Source organism: Balaenoptera acutorostrata, chromosome 17 (assembly GCF_949987535.1).
Source record: "Balaenoptera acutorostrata chromosome 17, mBalAcu1.1, whole genome shotgun sequence".
Classification (NCBI taxonomy): Eukaryota; Metazoa; Chordata; class Mammalia; order Artiodactyla; family Balaenopteridae; genus Balaenoptera; species Balaenoptera acutorostrata.
Window position 1 is genome coordinate 4333833 of NC_080080.1, and position 23693 is coordinate 4357525.

At 50.5% G+C, this 23693-nt stretch overlaps 1 protein-coding gene across 1 annotated transcript in view; it reads left to right on the plus strand.

Moving 5' to 3' along the window:
• The first annotated feature begins 6359 nt into the window (after window positions 1–6359).
• COL22A1 (collagen type XXII alpha 1 chain) overlaps window positions 6360–23693 on the plus strand; it is a 266083-nt gene continuing 248749 nt past the window's right edge. The window contains exon 1 of the mRNA XM_028166969.2: window positions 6360–6789. The gene's annotated coding sequence lies outside the window, so the exon portion shown is untranslated. The remainder of the gene's footprint in view (window positions 6790–23693) is intronic.

Sequence of the window (23693 nt, forward strand, 5' to 3'; positions counted from 1 at the left end):
AGTGTTAGGTGCCAAACATCAAGCTACAGAATGGTATGTGTAAGGAGTATGTTCTTATTTTACAGAATAGGATGTGTCTGGGTCTGTACCCGACAGAACATACTCGAATGAACAGAAGATATTGTGAAAGCTACAAAATCATCTCCTCAATACAGATTTTTGGAACGAGAAGCGGGGAGCCCTACTTTGCTAATCTGCTTTATTTTTTTCCCCCATTGAACAGTACAGCCTGGGTGTCTCTATATGGTAATGAGCATAACTTTATATCACCACTTGGATGACTTTCCATCATTTGTTTCATCCGATCCCCTAGTGTTGGACATCTTGACTATTGCCAATTCTTTTGTAAACAGCGCTGATCTGAACATTCTTGGGAATATATATTTGCTGATGAGGAATACATTCCTGGAAGTATAATTGCTGCCATGTTTAATGATATTACTTCTGGTTGTCTTTGATCTACTGCACATCATTTAATTGACTTCACAATCAGGGAATGGTTCAACCTTTACGCGCTCTGAGACAGAACAAGTTAACCTCTGAAGCTCGCTTCCCTCACCTGGAAGATAGAAGTATATGGCTTGAGATGCTGCCAACCAAGAAGATGAGGGCCGACAGGGAAGGTCCCTGGACGTGGGCCATCACATCACCCTGGGGTGCTCAGGAATCTTAGGAGGGGACTCCACAGAGGGAAGGAATTATTGATGTTGGTGTAACTGACCCAACTTCTAAAACAGGGAAGCCTGGGGCCTGGGTTCACACCCAGGGCAAGAAACTGACTCAGGAATTGGTTAAGTGGCTTTGGCAGGATCACACCATTAGCTAGTGACACAGTCTCTTTGGCTGAATTACCCTGAATGGAACACAGGGCAAGACCCAGGAGGAAGGAGATTGAGTCGCAAGGAAACCAGCATTTGATTTCTCAGCAGAGAATTGCAACCCACTTTTCAGAAATTGGAGCATTTTCACGCTAAAAAAGAAACTTTTAAAGTCATGTTTCAGGCTGGGATATGTAGAAGAAAACACAAGTTTCTAGAAGAAGACAGACCTAGATTTGAAGTCAGGCGAACAACTCTGGCAAGTTTCTCAACAACCAAGCCTCCGTTTCTGTATTCGCGAGAGGAGGCTGAGCCCGTCACCCTGCCAGCTGGGCTCAGAAGTGACACACAAGCGTCTGGAAGTGTATGTAGCCCACAGGTACCTAATCCATGGCCGTGGTGACTGACGTCGCTGTTGTTTAGTTGTTATTATTATTTGCTCTCTCTCCTGGAGAAGTTAGGGTGTCTCAGGAGGAAGCATCGGGCTCATGACTGAGTCCACTCACTGATCAGCTCCTCCCTGCTCTAGGCCCGTCTCTGTCCTGAGCACGAAGGACACAACAGAACTTCCCAGCCTCTTGGATCTTGTTTCTGGTTGGGGAGGCAAAGAGGAAACACACAAACATAAAATACGCTGTCAGAAAGCACTAGGGGCCTTGGAGAATCACAAAACCAAGTGGGGAGCAGAGAGAGATGCGGGGCTGGTTTGGATTTTTTTTTTTTTTTTTTTTTTTTTTTTAAGTATTTGTTTATTTATTTATTTATGGCTGTGTTGGGTCTTCGTTTCTGTGCGAGGGCATTCTCTAGTTGTGGCAAGCGGGGGCCCCTCTTCATCGCGGTGCGCGGGCCTCTCACTATCGCGGCCTCTCTTGTTGCGGAGCACAGGCTCCAGACGCGCAGGCTCAGTAATTGTGGCTCACGGGCCCAGTTGCTCCGCGGCATGTGGGGTCTTCCCAGACCAGGGCTCGAACCCGTGTCCCCTGCATTAGCAGGCAGATTCTCAACCACTGCGCCACCAGGGAAGCCCTGGATTTTTTTTTTAAGTTTATTATGGTCAGGACACTTAACATGAGATCGACCCTCTTAAACACATGTTTAAGTGTGTAATATTGATACCATATTGTGCACATTGTTATATAGACTCTAAAACTGATTCATCTTGCTTCAGTGAAACTTTATACCCACTGAACAGCACTGCCCATTTCGTCCTCCCCCAGATCATGGCAACCACCATTCTGTGCCCACCTTCTATGTATCTGACTATTCTAGGTACCTCAGATCAGTGGCATCATACAGTGGTTTGTCCTTCTGCAACTTGTCTGTTTCACTGAGCAGAATGTCCTGAAGATCCATCCGTGCTGTCACATGTGGCGGGATTTCCTTCCTTTTCAAGGCTGAATGATATTCCATTGTATGTAAGTACCACACTGTCTTTATCCATCCATCCATCCATCAGTGGACATTTAGGTTGTTTCTGTACCTTGGATATCATGCTCAATACCGCAGTAAACATAGATGAGGTTGTGTGATGGTCTCGCTGAGGAGGGGGCCTCTGATCTGAGCCCTCTGTGGAGGAGAATGTGACCACTGAGGAGGGCTCTCGTGGGAGGGACAGCCACGAGAAAGTCCTGAACGTGAAGTGGGGCTCCGGCTTGGAGGAAAGGCAGGGAGGCCATTGTGGCTGGAGCTCCGTGGTAAGGGTCCAGAGGTAGAAGACGGGGAGAACAGGGATCTGGGCAGTGTGTGAAGGACCATGGTGGCCTGGGGTTTCAGAATTGATTCTAAGCATAAGGGGAAGCCCCACAGAAGGGTTTGCAGCAGAGATAAAGACATTGGATTTAATTTTCGAAGGATCCCTCTGGAGGCTGGTGGGTGGAGGGAGGATTCTGCCCAGAATCCATTCCAAACATGCCCCACTGCCCCCAGGCACCCTTCCAACTATACCAATTTGGCCGCATCACTTTTCCGTGACTTTCATCTTTTTTAACTTTTCAGTCTTGTGCATCCTAACATGTCAATCTGATTTAAAACTTACCACCTGGCCCTGTGTGAGTCATTTAGACCATCATTCATTCATTCCTTCACTCATTCATGCATTTCACAAATATCGTTCATACCTGTTATATGCCAAGCACCGTGCTAGACTTGGGGACATGGCAGTGAACAAGAAGATACATTTACTGTCCTCACAGAGATTGGAGTCAAATAAAAATGCAGGAAACAAACAAGTTTTTTTTAAGAGGAAGAAAAAGAATAATTACAAATTTCAGTAAGTGCAGAATTTTGAAAAAAGGGCGTGGTAGGTCAGAACGATGACTCCCAGGAAAATGTCCCTCCCTGACCCCTGGAATGTCAGCATGTGATGAGATATCACTCCAGTGATTGTGTTATGTTATGGGGCCCAATCGACATGAATAAAGGGAGGTTATCTGAGATTATCTTGGGGAGCCTCATCTAATCCCATGAGCTCCTGAAATCATAAGACTTTCTCTGGCTGGTGGCAAAAGAAGGTAGAAAAAGACACGAGAGGGCCGTGCTCCAGCTGTGCTGGACCAGGAAGAAGCAAACAGCTACCTTAGGAGCTACTGATGGAGAGCACCAGCCTCCCAAAGGGATGCTGGGGGCCACCCTTGGTGCTGACAGGGAGCGAGAAAACAGGGATCTCCGTGCTACAAGGCAAGGAAGGAACAAAGGCCAACAACGCAAATGAGCTCGGCAGCTGACTCCTACCCAGAAACTTCAGGAGGAAATGTGGCCTTCAGTACCTGGATTGCAGCTTTGGGAAACCCTGAGCAGACGATCCCATGATATTTCCACACAGAAATATGAATTGTGGCTGGCAATGGCCTTAAAGTTATTGCATATGTTTACCTGTGGCGTTAATTATCACCGTGATAAAATGCGTGGTAGAAATGAGAAGAAGTTAAGTCACAGGTGGACATTTTCTAACTCTTCGTCTAATGCATAGCCATATATTTTTGTGTACATAATGATGCACATATTTTCTATTTCTGTTTAATACATCTCAGAAATGTGAACAATTTGTCATGCTGGCAGAGAAAGAGTCCAGAAGGGGAAGGAGGTGAGACAGAGCACTTTCTGGAATTGTCTTTCCAGAACCCTCTCCTCACCCCTCCAGCCTCATGGCCTCTCTTTGCAGAGGTGGAGGAACAAAGCGAATCCTAGCGTCCACTTCTTGGAGGCAGAGCATGACCTTGTGAGAACACGGATCCGTTTTCGTGAACAGATTTGGTCTGGAGGAGGGGCTGGAAAGTGGGCCGCTGAGGTGGGCCAGGCTCTGGCCTCTTCTCTGGTCTTTTGGGCGCTCAGGCAAGAAGGGAGAGCTGCAGGGGGGAGGCCTCTGGTCTCCAGGGGCTTCTCCAACCCAAGGAGGGTTGTATCACAGTCTCACAGTGACAGCAGCAGAAGGGAAGGTGGGAGGTTGAGGGTTAGGGTGTGGCAGGGAGGACACTGTTCACTGGCGATGGTGAGGACAAATTCAGTCACGGCGAGGCCTGGGGCCTGGAGCAGGGGGAGAGCGCTGGGTGGCAGGACAGCTGCAGGGCAGGGACCCAGAGACATTCCCAGTGGTGCAGGGGGCATTCTGTTCCCGTGGGCCAGACCTCCCTCACTAGGTCTCAAGGGTCGTCAGAGGGGAGAGGCTATTCCGGGGACCCCACTGGGCTGTCCCTCCAATGTGCAAGCTCGTTTCACTGCGGGGCTTGGCACTTGCTGTTCTAGTGAGCCTACTGTGCTCTCTCTCTCTGAGACCGAATGGTTTCCCAGCTCACCTCCCTGCCACTGCCCATGGGCTCTATGATGCCCCCCCCACTGGCCGTGCCCCTGCCCCCCTAAGCACTTCAGAGACTCCTGGTCATCCGGCTCAAGTCCACGCTCTCCTGCAGGCCTCTCCAGTGCCCGTCAATCACCTGTGCCCTGCTCCCCTCTCCAGCCTGGCCCCTGGCCACAAAGGTCCTCAACTCCACGCTTGAGTCCTTCACTCTGCCTGGACGGTCCCCATGTCCCGTGAGCTCTGGGCACCCTGCTCGCCCTGGCCCCCTCCTTCGCACAGGGTGGGGCAGGGGACGCGCCCATCTCTAGTCTCGGCCTCCTCGTGCTGAATCTAGAGTCTACCCCCACCCCCCATTCATTCTCTGACTCGTCCCTCTTCTCTGTGTCCTTTGCACTTAGGATAACATGGTCAGTCAACGTGATGGTCTGCTTCCCTGTTTTCTGTCTGTCTCCCTGTGAGGACGCGCCTAGGCAACCCCTCCTGGGCTCACCCCGCTACCCGCGCCTGGGCACTCACTGGGCCCGTGATGCCCATGTGTTAAGTGCCTGTGCCCTGCAGCCTTCTCACGCAGGTGTGATCACTCTCTTCCCCGCCTCCCCACCCTACCTGTGACTCTGATAGCCAGGGCACCTGTCTCAGTGCATTGCCATCCCACAGCAGGGCCTGCCCTCCCCAGCATGCCTCCTGCGTTCCATTTAGCTGGCACTTGACACTCTGCCTGGTACCAAGTGCGCCCTCAGCAACCATGCGTGGAATGAACTGTCGTGGGGTAGTGGGAAATTAGGAGGAGAGGAAGGAAGGGGCCAATAGCCGAGGATTCCCTGGGTCACAGATGAGCCCCATACTGCCTGTTCATTAAATCCCTGCTACCCTGCAGGCGGCCAAATAAAGATGCCCCAGAGTTTAGGAGCCTGATTGGGAGTGGAAGAGGGGTGAGGGAGGTCATACAAATTAAGCCATGTTCTCATCTAGTTCAAAATACCCATGCCTGGCCCATTTTTAGGAACAGAAGTCAGCAAGAAAAAGTAGAAGAGCCCCCAGGGCCAGCACCTGTTCCTTCTCTGCTTTTGGAGTCTGGGAAGCCCTTTAGGAAGGAAAGTGTTCTCATCAGACCCACCTGGGCCCCCATCCCTGCTCTGCCGAGGGGCCCTGGCAGGTGACAGAGGCTCCCTCTGAACTTTCACAGTCCTCATCTCCGAGTAAGGACATCAATCCACCCCTCCCCCAGGATGTCCTGAGAGCCAGTAAAGGGGGCCACCTGCAGGAGGAGACAGGTAGGTGCTGGGACAGGAGTGGGACACCCTGTGCGGGACAAAAGCAAAGCCCCACACCTCCGTCCCCCTGCCCCTCCAAACTTTCCAAACTTGCAGGCAGCTGCCCAGGGAGGGGGCTATTTCAGACCCGGCTGTAAGAGGGACCAAAATATCCGCTGAAGTCTATAACTGGACGGAGCGTTGTCGGGCTCTGTCCTGGGCTTCCTCTTTACCGCCTGGAGCCCGACGTCGTTCCGGCTCCCCTGACCCCTCCCCAGGGCCCTGCCCCCTGCCCCCTGCCCCCTGCCCCCATCCCCCGCAGGCACGCAGCCTCGCTGCCTCTGCTTTCTTCCGGGAGGCCTCCCACCCCTCCGGCCCCTCCCGCTCTGGGGGACCATGCGTCTCCTTCTCCGCTCCCCCCGCCCCCTCGCCCCGCCCCTCCTCGCCCCGCCCATCGCCGGGCTCCGCCCCCCGCGCTCCCGGCTGGGGATCCCACCGCTCCGGCCCCTTCGCCCCCGGGGGGGACCGAGCAGCTTTGTTCCTGCGCAGCAGCTGGGCTGGCTGCCGCTGCTGCCTTTCTCCCCAAAGAAGCGTCTCCCCTTTCCCTATTTTTCTGTTTCTCACACACTTTCTATTTTATTCTCTGAGTGCCAAGACTTACCTTTTTACTGTATTTATTTAGTTATCTGTTTGAAAACTAGCTCTCTCTCCGGACCCCTGGCCTGCGGGGGGCCCCCAGACCTATTTCAAGTCTTATCTGGAGAGTCAGTTTGCTAGATTTGGGGGAAGGGTCGGGGGGGTCGCTGGCAGGTGACCCTCAGGAGGGGGCTGCCTGGGGCTGGCGTCTTCTCCAGACACTGCTTCCTGTGGATCCGCCGGGACTCGGACCCTAGCTGGCATCCCTCTGAGCTTCTCCCCCCGCCAGGTAAGGCCGGCTTCTCATCTCCGCTGGGGGCTGCAGGAGGTCACGGGGCTTCAGGCTTCCCCCCCCCCCATCTCCCCATGACCAGGAGGGGAGAGTCCTGGGGGCGTGCGCCCTGGGGACAGTGCCCTCTCCTAACTAGGATCTGTTTCCTTCTGGAGCCAGAACACGCTGAGCTCGTCAGGGAGTGAACTCGGTCCTGCGAGGTGGGTCTGTGCTTTGCCTGAGCTTTCTAGTAGAAAGGAGCAAAGTCGGTGAGAAGGCACCTGTTGGATTATAGTTGAGCAGCCCCAGGAGGCAGGAGCCCAGGGCTGAGGGCAGCGTGTCAGATGCCGGGCTTGTTTCCGATTGCTGCTTTTAGAGTTGTTGAGATATCCCAGCTTCTTTCAACCTTCCAGTAAGAAATTTAGAGTAAGAGCCAGAAAGATTGAAAAAAACAAAAAACAGGACAAACAAAAAAAGTCACAAAGAGAGTGAAGTGGGGGAAGAATAGCTGCCCTTTGGTTTTGTATTTACTGTCCAGGAACTTTGCATGTTGGTCTAAATTTAAATCTCTTTCCTGTCTGAGCAGTGGATTTCGCCTCTCCCAACATCCTCTGGCCCAGGAAGGTGTTTTTGTTCTTTTTCTGCAAATCCATCCTCTGTAGCAGACCCAGGTTTCTTGTACCAGGTTATAGAGTGTAACTGGAATTAGTCACCTTATTGGAAAATGTGCCCTTCCCTCTCCCCACTCAAGTCCAGACTCAGAGATGACAGACAGGGGACATGCTTATCAGGCATGTGCTGAAGGAGGCAGCCCAACCGGCCTCGTCCTGACGCTCCGTGCCCCGTCTCCCTTCCCAGAACTTCATTACTTGTCATCTTCCAGAACCATGTAGGGCACCCCTGTCTCTGTACAGGTCATTCAGGCCCCAGTCTGTCTGTGTCTCATTGAGGATGTACACCCGGCAAAATCCTAGGAGGCCAGATTTGAGCTGTGAGAGCCCCCCCCCCCGCCCCCCCGTGATGGGCTGCATCTTCAGGCCCTTTCTAGTTTAGTTCATGAGTTGTTCCGGGAAAGTTCTAAGCTCCAGGGCTTGTGCATTGCTAGAGGCAGGCCGAGTGGGGTGTGCTGGCCAGCTGGCGTAGGTGCAGGTGAAGGGCAGGAGCTTTGCTGCTCGTCTGGCCTTCTGGTCCTAACTCAGTCGCTTTCTCTGGCTGCCCTGAGCTGGGGGGACTGTACCCAGTGAGCTTCAGTTTCCTCACCTGCCAAGTGGAGGTGACGAAATGACGCAGGAAGAGCTCTGTGAGTGCCTAGGACCTCGCTGGCATGCGGTGCATCTTAGTTTGCTCTGCTTCCCAGATCTGGGGAGGGGATGGCATCAGTGGTTGTGGGGAGGAAACACCCTCACCCCACCCTAGATCTCCTTGTCACGCTGCTACTCGGGGGCCAGCTGCGTGACTTCGGGAAATTGTCACCTTGTGTTTGTTGGGCCTCCCAGGTCTGGCAAGAGGCTGGAAGAGATGAGGGTTTCCTTTCCTGGGGATCCAGGAGTGCCTCCGGGGGATCCATGGGGCCTTTCAAATGGGAGCAGAAATTTGTTTGTAACTGTTTTTTTATGGGGCTTCTTCAAAGTTTCATCAGATTCTCAAAAGTTTTTTCGTATTAACAAAACGGTTAAGGAAGTGGCCCACAGGCTGGTCCAGCCCACAGACAGTTTTAATGCTTCTTAGGTTATTTTACATTTGTTTTAATTACTCGCCAGCGTAAAATGTTCAGGAGATGTCATGTACGCATCTTAATCTCTGGCTTCTCTTGAAAAATGAGAAGATGGGATGGCTTTTGGCTTGTGTCCCCGGGAGGCCTTCCGAGGAGCCGCCCACTGCAGCCAGGCACGTGCCCTCTGGTCATGCCCGGTTGTCTGTGTGACCTCCAGGGGGTTTGCTGGCTCTGGACTGGATGATTCAGGTTCTCTCTCTCTCGGTCTGATTCCATTCTAAGAGTGTTGCAGATAAGTGAAGGCACTTTCAGAGGAGAGAAAGCAGGATGTCCTGGGAACAGAGGCGTGGCTCACAAGGAAAGGTCAGTGCGACCGTAGGAAAGATGCTGTGGTGTGGAGGAAAGAAAGCGTGTGGCCACGGGAATCTGGAGGGACGCTGGGGAGAGGTGGCTGATTGGTTCTCTTGGTCCCCAGAGGGTGGAAGGAGGGCCAGGGGGTGAAGTTTCATTGGACACTGGATTCCAGTCCAGTAGGAAGATTGGGGCAGATCCACCCCCCTGGATCCGCTCACTGGGGGGATGGGCCCCAAGTGCCGGAGGGTTTTAAACGGAGGTTGGATGGCCATTTCGCAGTGCTGGTGAGGGGCTAATCTGAACTTTGATGGCCAGGTGAACATTTAAGATCTTTTCCCAGCTTGAGATCATACCCTTCCTAAGTGCTTCCTTTCCAGCCCTAGAATTCTGCTGATTCCCTTCTGCCCCCTTCGCTTCTTCAGTGCTGCTGCTGATAGAGGCCAACATAGGTTGTGTGGTCACTTGGGTCAGGACGGTGAACTCTATGTGGATCATTCATATCTCAGTTTTGTGAACAAGGAAACGGAAGGAGAGAGTTTGAATGACTTACCTGAGGGCAGGTAGAGAGAATACAAGAGTCAGGATTCAAAACTACGTCTGGGAGATCAAAACCCTTGTCACATCAACAGAAGGAGCCATCATTACTAATGCAGGCCAGCCGGGGAGAACCAGAATGAGAAAGGCCCATGGGGATTTTTTTAGGGTGGAAATTGTCCCTGAGGATATTTAGCCAAACCTCCGACTCAAGAATTGAAGACATGGCAGGTTGCCTGACAAAAATAACTTTAATTTTTAATAATTTTTATTAAATAAAATTAAAATAACAAGAATATTTTTGTGAATAAAAAGAAAATAACAAAAAAAAATCAAGGGAGAGGGATATGGCAAGATGGGAAAAGTATAATTCCCCCATTATACAGATGAGGGAATAGAGTCCAGGAGAATGTGAGTGACTCGCCTGCTTTGTAGTTAGAGACAGAGGTGGGTCTCAAACACAGGTCTACCGAGAGGTACCTGGGCATAGAGAGGTTGGCCCTTTGGTCTTCCCGCCCAGGACTCGGCATTGTGGGTGCGTGCATGCATGCCTGTGTGTGTGTGTGTGTGTGTGTGTGTGTGTGTGTGTGTGTTGGAGGTGGGGTTGGTGTCTGAGAAGACCAGACCGAGGCCAGGCGGCCACACTGACCTCTCCGCCTTGCGCTTTGCAATGAGTAAATGACCACACGAATGCAGAGTTGAATGAATGAATGTTGTGACATGTACCATTCCTCAGCTTTACTATTTAGCAAAATCGGTCACTTTCTCTGTGGTTTTAGTAAGCACCATTTTTTATTGCTTCTTAGAATCCCTTCAAGTGGATGAGCCCTGACATGCTCACCGTTCTCGCTGGCCACCGCAGCTAGCATCTTTCTGCACGTGACTTCGGCCCCTTTTCGATGCGGTCCGGCAGATTATTCCCAAGGAATAGGATTTCTGGGTCAAAGGGCATGGCCATTTTAATGGCTCTCAGGAGGTTTGGGACTGAGCATTCATGAGAGGCTGAAAGCCGAGTAACATCGTGGCCCAGACAAAGGGAAGTCTTGGCCGAGACCCAGGGAATGCGCGGAGCCGCCAGCCCGCCGCGGTCGTGGACATTGTCAGAACCCTCGGGGACAAACCCCATCTGGTGGTTAACTTCCCTCCTGCTGCCCACTTGCCTTTGCTTGTACCCTCCCAGTTACTGGATGCTCACTACTTCTAACTAATTCTGTCTACATTCTGGTAGAGATGAGAATATCATTTTCATTTTTTAAAGTTTGGTTCATAATACAATTTTGAGAAAAATATAGCAATTTACACCGTCCTTTGGTTGGAACTCTCTCGAAGGAGAAACCTTTCCTTTAACTGCATCCTGGCAGATCTGAGCCAGTTGGAGCTGGCCTTGACTGCCCGGCAGCCGAATGGCTGGGGGATTCCTGTTATAGGCTCTTGCATCTGAAGGCTGTAAGATGACCATCACAGCCACCTTGCCCAATCTCCTTATCCAGTGACTGAATCTTGTCCCCCAGCATTTGCCCACCTTCTTCTGTCCAGGGACAGAGGAATCACCACCTCCCAAGGGAATCCGGTACATCATTAGATACCTCGTTAAGACGAAAGCTCTCTCCCTGCCACCTCCGTCTGCCAGCCCTTAATTCATGTTTTTGGAGGTACTTAGAATAATTGAAATCCCCTTTCCTATGACATTTTTTGACGTCTGTAGAAACAAAAATAATGTGACCCTGAGCCTGAGATTCGATGCCGGAGGGTGCCAGGCTGTGTACTCTGCAGTCTCACATCACTTACTCCTGTGAATCGGCTATGCCGCTGCCCCCCGTACAGATGGATAGACTGAGGCTTATGGACATTCAGTCCCACACTTAGTAAGCCGCAGAACTGGGATTCAAACCCACGTCTTAGTGCAAAACTCATACCCTGAACCAAAATTCCACGTGGCCTTAGTGTATAAGGTAAAGGTATAGAATTTATCCAAAGAGGCAAATACACCATTTAGACGATCTTTGTTCTTTTTAAAAAATATTTCTCATTAGAATGTTTTAAATTATAAAAGTAATGAAAGTGTATTTTTACAAGGGGAACAATGTTGGCAACAGCCCTGTGTTCTCATCCCCCCCAGCTTACCCAATAGTAACACTCTGGCAAATACCCTTGCAGAATTTTTTTTTTTTTTTTTTTTAAAGAAAGAAACGTTCTTTTATTTATTTATTTATTTATTTATGACTGTGTTGAGTCTTCATTTCTGTGCGAGGGCTTTCTCCAGTTGCGGCAAGTGGGGACCACTCTTCATCGCGGTGCGCGGGCCTCTCACTATCGCGGCCTCTCTTGTTGCGGAGCACAGGCTCCAGACGCGCAGGCTCAGTAATTGTGGCTCACGGGCCCAGTTGCTCCGCGGCATGTGGGATCTTCCCAGACCAGGGCTCGAACCCGTGTCCCCTGCATTGGCAGGCAGATTCTCAACCACTGCGCCACCAGGGAAGCCCCCTTGCAGAATTTTATATCCAAACATACACATCAATCAAACTCCAGCATTTGAACAGTTGGGGGACAATCACAGTGAATACTAAAACATGTTTACCTAGTGCAGTGTCTGGCTCATAGGACGTACTCTGTTTATAATTGAAAGGTTGAATTCAGCTATGTTTTGCCCGATCCAATGTTTGCTGTGCGGCCACTGGGCAGCGGTGCCATGGTCCCCATTTGCCTTCAGCAAAGCTGATGGGCCGGATGGGACCCTGGGTGGGATGTTTCCAGGCCTCTGAAGAAACACCTCATGGCATCCCAGCTTTTTCCCGTGCTCCTGAGTTGCTGTGGGCAAGTCAGCGTGGGCTCTCCTCGCATCTTGGGTTGCCTGGCGTGCTTCGCCCCCAGCACCCCATGCTGCGACAGCTCTACATCATCAACTGCTGTAATCCACCGTGGGCTGGTCTGTTTCTGCCACTAGGCAATGAGTTCCTGGAGTTCATGGGTTTTATATTTCTTATCTCTGAACTACCAGTGTCTGTACAATGCTGGACACAGTAGGAACTCCAGAAATCTTTGTGGAAGGAAGTAATTTCAAAATGGTGATAATCAAGTGCCTGGCACATGGTATTGGATTAACGAAATTACAACTTGGTTTAAATCACAATAAAATAATGAAACATCAAAATTGGAAAAGCGGTACTGATATTTGCGAGGTCTGACACAGCATTCCACCTACAGACACGCATGATGGATGCTTCTCCTTCCCCATCAATAAGGGGGTTCTGAGTGATGACCAGGCAGCTCTGGACCTTGGGCATTGTTGGGGGCCCCACTGAGCTCAGGGGGCCTGGATTCACGGACGGGGCCGTGTTGGTGTGTATAAGTCTGGCTTGGGTCTGAATTTGGCCCTTTTTTGGCTAGCTGTGTGGTTCAGTGCCTTTTAGAGCATCTCTGTGCTTGAGTCCAGGAATCACCGGAGAAAACATGATACGGGTCAGTTCAGGGCCTGGGAACCTCTGGTCAGTGAGTTGGTCTGACATCCTTAATGCCTGGTAGGTCAATTTTCTAGGACCTTTCAAAGGTCGTACAGGCCCCAGGATTCCCTGTCAGCCACACCAGACTGTTCCTGCGCTGGAAAAGAAAGTGCCTTGACCCACCTGATCACCCTCTCCCTCAAGTGATGCACACAAATACCTATAATCCCTTGTCTCTTTGGTTGGTCAGTTCCCCCAGGGGTGTATCCGGTCGTCCATTTAACACGCTCCGAATGCCTGCTGCGGGTCAGGTGTGCTTAGGGAATCAAGGGGCAGACACCCCGCAGCCCAGAGGCCAAGCTGCTCACGGTGCTCAGGTGAGGGTTCAGGTGCTCTGTGCTGCGGAGGACTCCCCAGCCAACCGCTCGCCGTGCAGCAACACTTAGACCAGAATGCAGGCCTTGGCCCTGCATGCTTACACACTCCCCCCAGGTAGCTTTTGCAGCAATTCTACAGGTAGTTAGTAATCACTTCATGTATGAGGAGAGACCTAGAGAGTTAAGTGGCCGGCTAAGGACAGATGGCCAGATAAGAGCAGAAGCCTCTTTCCTCTATGCTTCCTTCCCTTCCCTGTGTCACAGTGCTGTGTGCTAAGGCTGGGCTTTCCCGTAAGGCTTCCTGGAGGGGTAATGCTGAGTCTTGCAGGAAAGCAGAGAATTCCCCACACTATGTTTAAATGCCTTGTTCCTCCTGGGGGCTGTCCAGCTACCGCGTACCGTTCTGAAGGCAGAAACTCTGCCTTGTTTATCTCCATCCCCGCAGCCCCGGCGTAGACCTGGGTGGGAGTGGGGAGGGGTGCCGTGCCTGCGCGTGAGTGAGCATCTGTGTGGGAGGAGTGGGTGGGTGCTGAGTCAGGGAGGGAGGGCGTGGGTGTAGAAATGCGCGGCTGCCTGGAGGGACAGGCAAGGGAGCTGATTCACGAAGCAGTGAGTGAGAGAGCAAGTCCCTGGCTGGATAAAGGCATGAGGGCGTTAGCAAGTGTCGATCAGCCGTGTCTGGGTGGTTCTTCAGGTGAAAAGGAAGGAGGATGGGGGTTGCAGTGGTTCTTTCCTCAGACAGAACCTTTCAAGAGGCTTTTCTTCTGTTCCTCCTGTGGAATTCTCCCACCAATAAATGCTCAGATGGGGTTTAGATAACCCGACTTTACTCGACACAGCAAACCACAGAGGGCATGAGCAGAGGTCCCTCCCACAGGGGGCCCCCCTTGATGGGAGAAATTCCCGGAGCTTCCTCTCCCCCTTGGAGAGGGACAGTGACGACAGAGGCGTAGGATCCCTTGGGCAGGGAACTGGGGCCCCGGGTCAAGATGGCTCGTGAATCTCTCTTGTCCCACTGTGCCGGGCACATTTGTGAATCGATTCCTGGGAAGAAAACTCATCCTGCAGGGCCTCCGTTCCTGGTCCCTCCCCACGCATCCCTGACCTTCCCGCCTGCTCCTGCCTGCAGAGCGACGGGGTCCTGGTAGGATCTGAGGAGATTTCTTAGAAGAAAAGAAACACCCTTTGTGACTAGGGAGAGGCAGCAACTCCTGTGCTCATAACCCACATGCTTCCTCTGTTCTCAGGAAGTAGAAGTTTCAAGATTATTTTTTTTTAATGTTTTTTTAGAAAAAATAAAAGAGAACGCCCTTTTATTACCTAAGTTAAATATAGAGTTAAGTTAGTTGAGACACTCACTTATTGTTATGCTGATACGAGGAGCGCCTGCTCTGTGCCTATCACTGTTCCAGGCGCTGAGGAAGAGAGACCAGAGACATAGCCCCTAAGTCTGAGGAGCTCCGTGGAGAAGACAGACGGATAAGTAGGTCGGTTTTAATATCACTTGTGTGGTGAGAAAAACCGGGGGTCTGTGGGAGCCTGAAGAAGATAGTGGGGAATCAGAGAAGCCTTCACAGGGGAGAAGGCACATACGCTGGGTTTTGAAGGATGAGTAGGAGTCTGCCTGGCAAAGAAAAGACATCATCTCAGAGGTAACAACAGAGGCAATGGCTAGGATTTAGGAAAAGAAAATGCTGGGGTGTTGCAGAAAGAGAGGGAAGTCGCTGAGGTTGGAGAATTAAGTTTGTGAGGAGTGGGTGGAGACCATGAACGTGGAAAAGGAGATTGGTACCAGACTGAAAAAGGCCTAAGGAGAAGGCTTTCAGCTGGGAAATGATGTGAACAGACCTGTCTCCTCTGATGACATCTGTGCTCAGGGTGAGCAAGGCCCTTTGCAAACGCACAGAGTATAACACACGGGGTTGACAATCAGATGTCAGATGTCAGAGTCTCACCCTCAAAAGGGAAAGTGTCTTCAGGGGTTCTGGGAGGTGCGTGCCCTCAGGGCTGAGCGGGGAGCTTGGATTTGAGACTGCAGGGTCTCTTAAGGTAGGGGGTCCAAATGGTCCAGTCGCCGAGGGGGCTGCCTGTGTGAAACTGCTCTGACTGGGAAGGGGAATCCAGGGCCTGAGCCTTCCTTCAGCTTCCTTATCTGAAGACGGTTAACATCTCTCAAGCTCCCTCCTGCTCCAACAGTGTAGAATTCTGAGATACACTTAGCACCTTGCAGAGTTGCCAGCACCTGGTTACTGGGGACACCGAGACCTAAATGAAAGCGTGAGAGGGGCCGAGAGGGGATTCAGGCATGGGGTGATGGGGGAGTTTCGGGGTGGACCGCTCTCTCAGATAGAGAGGTCTCTGAACTGGGTTATGTGGTGGTACAGAAAGTACTGCCAGTGTGAAATAAATGCCGAAAAGGATTCTCTGGTAGCGATAACTTCCTTTAATTGAGTGCTTGTACCTTTTTAAAGTTTTAAATCTTTTTATGGCTGCCATTGACTAGGCAGCCAGCCTCTGTGGTAGGGACCCTAATCCTTGCAACCAGCTGGTGAGGCTGGATTAATCCCCTTGTTACAGACGAGGCGCTGAAGCTCAGAGACAGTAGCTGAGATCCCACAGTGCTGAGGACAGGAGCCAGACTACAGCCCGTCTGGCCCACGGCGCTCCGTCTACTGTCCTGTCTCAAATCTCACGGGGGGGGGGGGCGCTGCTTATGGCTCCTTATTATCCTCCCCCAGGAAAAGGGGAGCCTTTCTGGGTCAGCACCTCCCAAATCAGTGTGGGTGCTCTGGCACTATTTATATGCATTGCTTCACCGGACCAGACGCTACTCAAAATATGTTAAACAGAAATATCTTTCTGTGTCCTCAGGACCCTGTAATCTGAGACCGTCTCTTGTGAAATGAACTGAGACAGTCTATTTGGGGTCGGGGAGAGGGGAGAAAAGAAAGAAGAACAAAATCAGGAAGAATTCAATACTGAAAATGAAAGAAATATGAATGGGGTTATGACAGCTCTCAGATGTCTGCATAGACTCATAGAATAATGCAGGGCAATGAGCGTTTTCTGGTGCAGGTGGGGGGGGGGTCTAAAGGGAGGGGGCCCCCCTGTCTGTGCCACCGCCCCCTTGGCCCAGGAGGGGTGCAGGCTTGGGGTATCTGGATGGATTTTGGAAGTCAGCGCTTGGAAGGGGAGGGGGGGCAGGGTGATTCTGGGAAAGCCAGTCTAAGCTGAGTTGTCAATCAAAGAAGAAAGGAGAGGAAGAGGAGACAAGATACAGAACAAGGAAGGAGAGTAAGGAACCAGGGACCACGTGGGAGAGGCTGGGTGAGCTCCAGAGATGGAGCTGTATCCGCTGGGGCTTGTAAAGTACAAGGCCTACCTGTGGTTTGCAAATGAAAGAATCCCAGCTCAGATTGGCTTAGGTTTAGAAAATGGGGCTGGGGAAATATTTATCCCCAACACAAAAGCTCTGGGTGCTTTCTGGACTTTGGGCAACATGGGGCTAAGGTGCTCGAGTGACAGAGCTTGTCTCGTTCCCCTCAGTGGATGGCCTTCTTCTCCATCAGGATCCCCCCATGTCATGACAAACAGCCTTCCGCATCTCCAAACTTAGCAACTCCCCAGAAATGTACCTCTCTTCCCCGAAACTCCAGCAGAGTTCCCAGGGATAGCCCTAATAGGCCCAGCTTGGATTATATGCTTGTCCCTTGTCAAATTCCAGTATCTAGTAGGGATGTGGAGTCCAATTGGCCTGGTCTGGTCTCCTACCACCCACCACCCCACTCGCCGGGCCATGGGGTCCCCTCACGTGAACCACATTGGCCAAGGGTAGGAGAGACCTTCTCACCAAAACAAGATACGGATTCTTCTGCCTGGAGAAGGGAGTCTTGGAAGGCGTAGGCAACAGTGGGACCAGGCAGGAGACTCTCACTGGTGTGTGGGGACTCAGAGGGGACCACACGGACAGGGTCTCCATTTCTGGGATCCACACGGGCCCAAGTTATACGGCCCTTCACTCCCAACTCCACGTAAAGCTCATTAGTCTCCACCTTTGTGGAACTCACATATGATTCAAAATTGAGGAGTGTTTTGCTACTTGTTACTTGAAGCACAGAACTCAGACCACTGACATTCAAGGGCCCACAGTCTGTCCTAGACTCCTGTTTGCACTTACACCCTGCTTCCCTTTAGGAGGCAGCCAGCAACCCCAGGAGTTGGGTGGCCCAGAAAGTGAATCCAGCCTCTGCCATTTTATTTATTTATTTATTTGGATTTTTTAACTTGAAGTATAGTTGATTTACAGTGTTGTGTTAGTTTCAGGTGTACAGCAAAGTGATTCAGTTATGTATATAACTTGTTGATTATTTTATATGTGGTAGGATGTGTATATGTTAATCCCAACCTCCCAATCTATCCCTCCCCCCCACCCTTCCCCTAGGAACCATCAGTTTGTTTTCTATGTCTGTGAGTCCGTTTCTGTTTTATAATTAGGTTCATTTGTATCATGTTTTTAGATTCCACATATAAGCGATATCATATGGTATTTGTCTTTCTCTGTCCTGCTTACTTCACTTAGCATGATCATCTCTAGGCCCATCCATGTCGCTGCAAATCAGCCTCCGCCACTTTATAACCGCGTGGCCTTGAGCGATGCCCTGGCCTCGGCTTTCCAGTCCGTGAAAGGGAGCAGTAACTCTGAGCACATCAGGCCACCGTGGGGATTTCTTGTGGCTGAGAAGATAAATATCCTGACTCTGCACCTGCTGTGTGATTGATGTTTGGTGAATCTTCATTGGGTTCACACACACATCCGTTCTGACTGGGAGGGCCACCAGCCTTGAGTGGATTAGCGGTAGGGAACATGTTTCTTATTCCCCCGTCAGGCCTGACGGTCACACGCAGGGGGTGATTAATAGCAGTAATGCTCAGGTAGCCACCCGGACATCTGACGCTCGACAGCTCAGGAGCGTGGAATGGTTTTATGTTTCCCCATCCATGCTTCCAGCCCCGTTAGGTCAACACCCCTTGTCTTGTCCCGTAACCAATCTTGACCAAATCGCACAACTATTTGTTCACTTTCAGGGGCTGCAAGGGCTAGTCCAGTCTGTTCCAGGGTCAGAGTTTCATCCTGTATTCACATTCACAGAGTTTCACCCTGTATTCACGTTCACATTCACATTATGAAATTCACAGAGTTTCACCCTGTATTCACAGTTTCATCCTGTATTCACATCCTGTATTCACATTCACAGAGTTTCATCCTGTATTCACATTCACAGAGTTTCATCCTGTATTCACATTCACAGAGTTTCATCCTGTATTCACAGTTTCATCCTGTATTCACATTGACAGAGTTTCATCCTGTATTCACATTCACAGAGTTTCATCCTGTATTCACATTCACAGAGTTTCATCCTGTATTCACATTCACAGAGTTTCATCCTGTATTCACATTGACAGAGTTTCATCCTGTATTCACATTCACAGAGTTTCATCCTGTATTCACAGTTTCATCCTGTATTCACATTGACAGAGTTTCATCCTGTATTCGCATTCACAGAGTTTCATCCTGTATTCACATTCACAGAGTTTCATCCTGTATTCACAGTTTCATCCTGTATTCACGTTGACAGAGTTTCATCCTGTATTCACAGTTTCATCCTGTATTCACATTGACAGAGCTTCATCCTGTATTCACATTCACAGAGTTTCATCCTGTATTCACAGTTTCATCCTGTATTCACGTTGACAGAGTTTCATCCTGTATTCACAGTTTCATCCTGTATTCACATTGACAGAGCTTCATCCTGTATTCACATTCACAGAGTTTCATCCTGTATTCACAGTTTCATCCTGTATTCACGTTGACAGAGTTTCATCCTGTATTCACAGTTTCATCCTGTATTCACGTTGACAGAGTTTCATCCTGTATTCACAGTTTCATCCTGTATTCACATTCACAGAGTTTCATCCTGTATTCACATTCACAGAGTTTCATCCTGTATTCACAGTTTCATCCTGTATTCACATTGACAGAGTTTCATCCTGTATTCACATTAAAGCTCTCTGCCCTCCCGTCACCGCTGAGGCTAAGCATTGTCCGGAGGGGCCTGAGTGGGGAAGGGGCAGTGGGCTCTCTCGCCCCCTCTTCCTCTGTCTCCGGAGGGTCGGGGCGAGGACGAAGGGGGAGGTTGGGGGGCAGCAGGCCCTACTTCAGTGGCTGCAGGGGAGCCCTTTCCTGGCTGTCCTTGCCACCCACGCTTCACTGTGTTCCAGGTCCCCAAGCGGTGGTTCTCTAACGGCGCCTCCTCAGCTTGGAGCCCCCCACCCTGGGAGATCGCTCCCCTGCCCCTTCCACGTCTGCCCCGGCAGTGCCCTCTGTGGCTGCGTACCCTTGTTGTGCAAACAGCTCTCTTGGTTGGTTGCCAGCCCAATAACCCAAACCCAGCTTCCTTATGTGATGTTCGTTTGACTCATGGGAAACTCCCTCATCCTCGCCACGCGGCGTCCTGGGAGTGCCCCTCCCCTGCCCCGGCACTGGCAGCTCTCCCACTGTCTTCTCCCCTGTTCACAGAGGGCCAAGCAGACATGCAAGCAGGTGACAGAGGGGAGGCCGGAGAGGTGGGTACCAGCCGGTGCCTGAAGGTCTGTGACGAGGGCCCTGAGCTCTGTCACAGGCAGCGAGGGGCCACTGCACCCACGAGGCTAAAGATCACATTTGTGCGTCGGGAGCCTCATTTGGTTCTTAGGAGGACGTGCAGATGCTGAGGTCAGGGGCCGGCCTGAGGTCTGGAGGCCACTCCCAAGGCTGTTGGTGGCAGAAATCCGAGACTTGATAGAGGCCTTTTCCTCCTCCCCCCACCCGTCTTTCTGAGTGGCCGGCTCCATCTCATTCGTCAGATCTCGGTTCAGATGTCCCCAACTCAGCAGAGACTTTCCTTTCACAAAGTGTAGAAACTGTCCTGCCCACCACGTCCCCTTCTATCCCATAACCCTGTTGTGTTCAAATCAATTATTACTCTCGGAAACCATGTGGGTATTTGTTCATTTCTTGGTTTAGTTTCTCTCTTCCCTCCCTAGAAAGTCAGCTCCAAGGAGGCAGAGATGTCGCCGCACCCAGTGATTAAAACAACGCCTGCTGTCTAGTCTGGGACTCGATGGATAAATGTTGGATTAGTTAATCAGGCTGTGGGGAAGGGTGAAGGAGCGGGCAATGGCTTCAGGAGGACGATGGGCCTTTCAAGTCCTTTTGGGGGCCAGTTTAAGAAATCTCCTTTGTTTCAGGAGGAGATAGGGCTTGAGTTTCATTCACAGTTTTTAGCAACTGGCAGAGAAACACGACTGGCATCTGGCCTCTTCTAAGGGAAAAAAAAGAACTGATAGGAAATATTTCTGAATTCCATAGCATGCAGAAGGAGGTTAGGAAAACACATTTCTCACTCTATTTCCATCTCCTTCAATCAAGTTAATCCTGCGTTTTGGCAGCGCAGGGCTTAAGTTGATTCCATTTAAATCTGTGACGTCTGAATGGAGAGGACGCGAGGACTGGATGGGTGTTCTTCCTGGTTATTATAGCTACTTTATTTATTTATTTATTTTATTTTTGACTGTGTTGGGTCTTCGGTTCGTGCGAGGGCTTTCTCTAGTTGCGGCAAGTGGGGGACACTCTTCATCGTGGTGCGGGGACCGCTCTTCATCGCGGTGCGCGGGCCTCTCACTATCGCGGCCCCTCCCGTTGCGGGGCACAGGCTCCAGACGCGCAGGCTCAGTAGTTGTGGCGCACGGGCACAGCTGCTCCGCGGCATGTGGGATCTTCCCAGACCAGGGCTCCAACCCGTGTCCCCCGCATTGGCAGGCAGATTCTCAACCACTGCGCCACCAGGGAAGCCCCCTTCCTGGTTGTTAGGACCAAAGGCTCCTAAAGGCCCGAGCTCTTTTCTTCCCTCCTCTCCTGTGAGACACCCAAGCAAGTTCTTCCATTCTATAGAGGACAGAGACCAGTCCTCTGTGGTTAAGTTGAAAGGACACGGGATTCAGGATGATAGTGGCGTAGGACTAAACTCCAGTTCTATAACTTCCTGGGTGTATGATCTGGGACATGTTTCTTAACCTTCCTGAACTTGAGGTTCCTCAGCTGTAATAAGCATTTTGTCAGCTTTGCTCTGAAGAGAGAAAACCGTTCAGATGAAACCATAGCATGGCTCCGGCTCCCATTTATATCGTTTGTGCCTTTGTACGTTCACCATATCTGCTACCGCACAGCCTGCTGGATCAGCTGCCGTTCTGTGGGTTTGGACATGTATTTTCACTGCCCTAAAAACCCTCTGTGCTCTTCCTGTTCATCCCTCCCTCCCCCCCACACTCCTGGAAACCACGGACCTTTTTCTTGTCTCCATAGTTTTGCCTTTTCCAGAATGTCAGATAGTTGGAATCATACTGTATGTAGCCTTTTCAGATTGGCTTCTTTCACTTAATAATATGCATTTAAGGCTCCTCCATGTCTTTTCATGGTTTGATATAGCTCATTTCTTTTTAGCCCTGAATAATATTCTATTGTATGGAATACATACATACATACAATTCCATTCCACAGTTTCTTGATTCACCTCCTGAAGAATATCTTGGTTGCTTCTAAGTTTTGGCAATTATGCATAAAGGCACTATAAACATCCACGTGCAGGTTTTTTGTGTGGACGTAAGTTTTCAACTCCTTTAGATAAATACCAAGGAGCGTGATTGCTGGATCCTATGGTAAGAATATGTTTAGTTTTGTAAGAAAGCACCAAACTATCTTCCAAAGTGGCTGCACCATCCTGCGTCCCCACCAGCAGTGAATGAGAGTTCCTGTTGCTCCACATCCTCGCCTGTATTTGGTGTTGTCAGTGTTCTGGATTTTGGCCATTCTCATAGGGGTGTCACGGTATCCCGTTGCTGTTTTAATTTGCGTTTCCCTGATGACAGGTGATGTGGAGCATCTTTTCATATGCTTATTTTCCATCTGTGTATCTTCTTTGGTGAGATGTCTGTTGAGATGATAGGCCCATTTTAAAAATCAGGTTGTTTGTTTTCTTATTGTTGAGTTTTAAGAGCTTATGGTGTATTTTGGATAACAGTTCTTTATCAGATGTATATTTTGCAAATGTTTTCTCCTGCTCTATGGCTTATCGTTTTAATCTCTTGAAGGTTTTGTTTGTTCATTTTTAGCTAAAAGTATACCTCAGAGAGTTCTCCACCGTAAAAGTCACAGGAAAACATTGGATCAGGGGAAGAAACCAAAGGTACAGAAGTACTACAGCATGCACACTTCTATGACTAAGTGATAGTAATTGAAAGTGAGGCCGACCCCAATATGTCAAGGGGGACCCTTGACTTCTCTCCTTGCCCCGACTCTGGCTGCACACTGCTTCCCCTCAGGGCTCTGTCCTCCACTCCCTCTTCACTTTTCCAGGGGGATCTCCAGCCCCAATTTCTCTTAGGAGCTCTAGACTCAGATGTCTGTCTGTCTTTGACTTCTCCACCTGGCTCTCTTCCAGGTGTCTCAGACTCACTCACTATGATCTGCCCGAGCTCACCATCCCCACTCCACTCAGTGACTGGCTCCCAGATGCTCAAACTGGAAATCTGGGCTTCCTGCCAGACTCTCTCCTCCCTCTGTCCCTCCACTTCCTGCCAGTCCCCTGGTGTCACGGAGTCTGCAGCTGGACCACTTGACCTGCTACTGTCTTAGGAAACGTTGTCAGCATCTCTTTTTGGATGTTGCACTAACCTTCTCATTGGTCCCTCTACTCCATCCATCCTTCTCAACAGGGTTTTCTAAATCGCATCAGTATAGGCCACTCCCATGCACGAGGACATCCACTGGTCCCAGGGGCAAAATCTGACCCCTTTTCCTGGGTCACTGTACAAGTCCCTCAACTGCCTTTATTAACATGAATTCCTGCCTTCTGCTCCAGCCTGAATTTTCACCATTCCTTTCACCTCCTTCTCTAAATAATTTATTTTTTGCTCATCCCACAGTGATACTGGAAGGGAGGCAGGCTGCTCCTGGTGAAGGCAACGCTTGTCCCCCAGCCTCCTCTCCACCCATCTTTCCCGGCTCGGATCAGGTGTTCCCTCCTCCAGGAAGCCTTCCCTGATTGTCAGGCCTGAGTCAAGTCCTTCCCTCTATCAGAACACTGACCACATGGAAATGTAAGCATCTACTTGCTTGACTGTGTCCACCATTAGGTCTCAAGCTCCTTGGACAAAGTGTCCTAGTCCATGTGCCTGGCACTTAGTAAGTACTTGACATGCATTCAGGGCATGACTGAATTAGGGAATAAAACAACGAAGGCCGTGGTACCCCTATGCAGTCAACATCAGCTGAGTTCTCTGAGTAGCTCAAACTGACAATTCTCCCCTTGATGTTGATAACGGCAATAATGGTCAACGTTTTACTTTGTAAAGGATTATCACTCCCATTGCCTCACGTAATCTCTCCCACAGATCTATGAAGTAGGG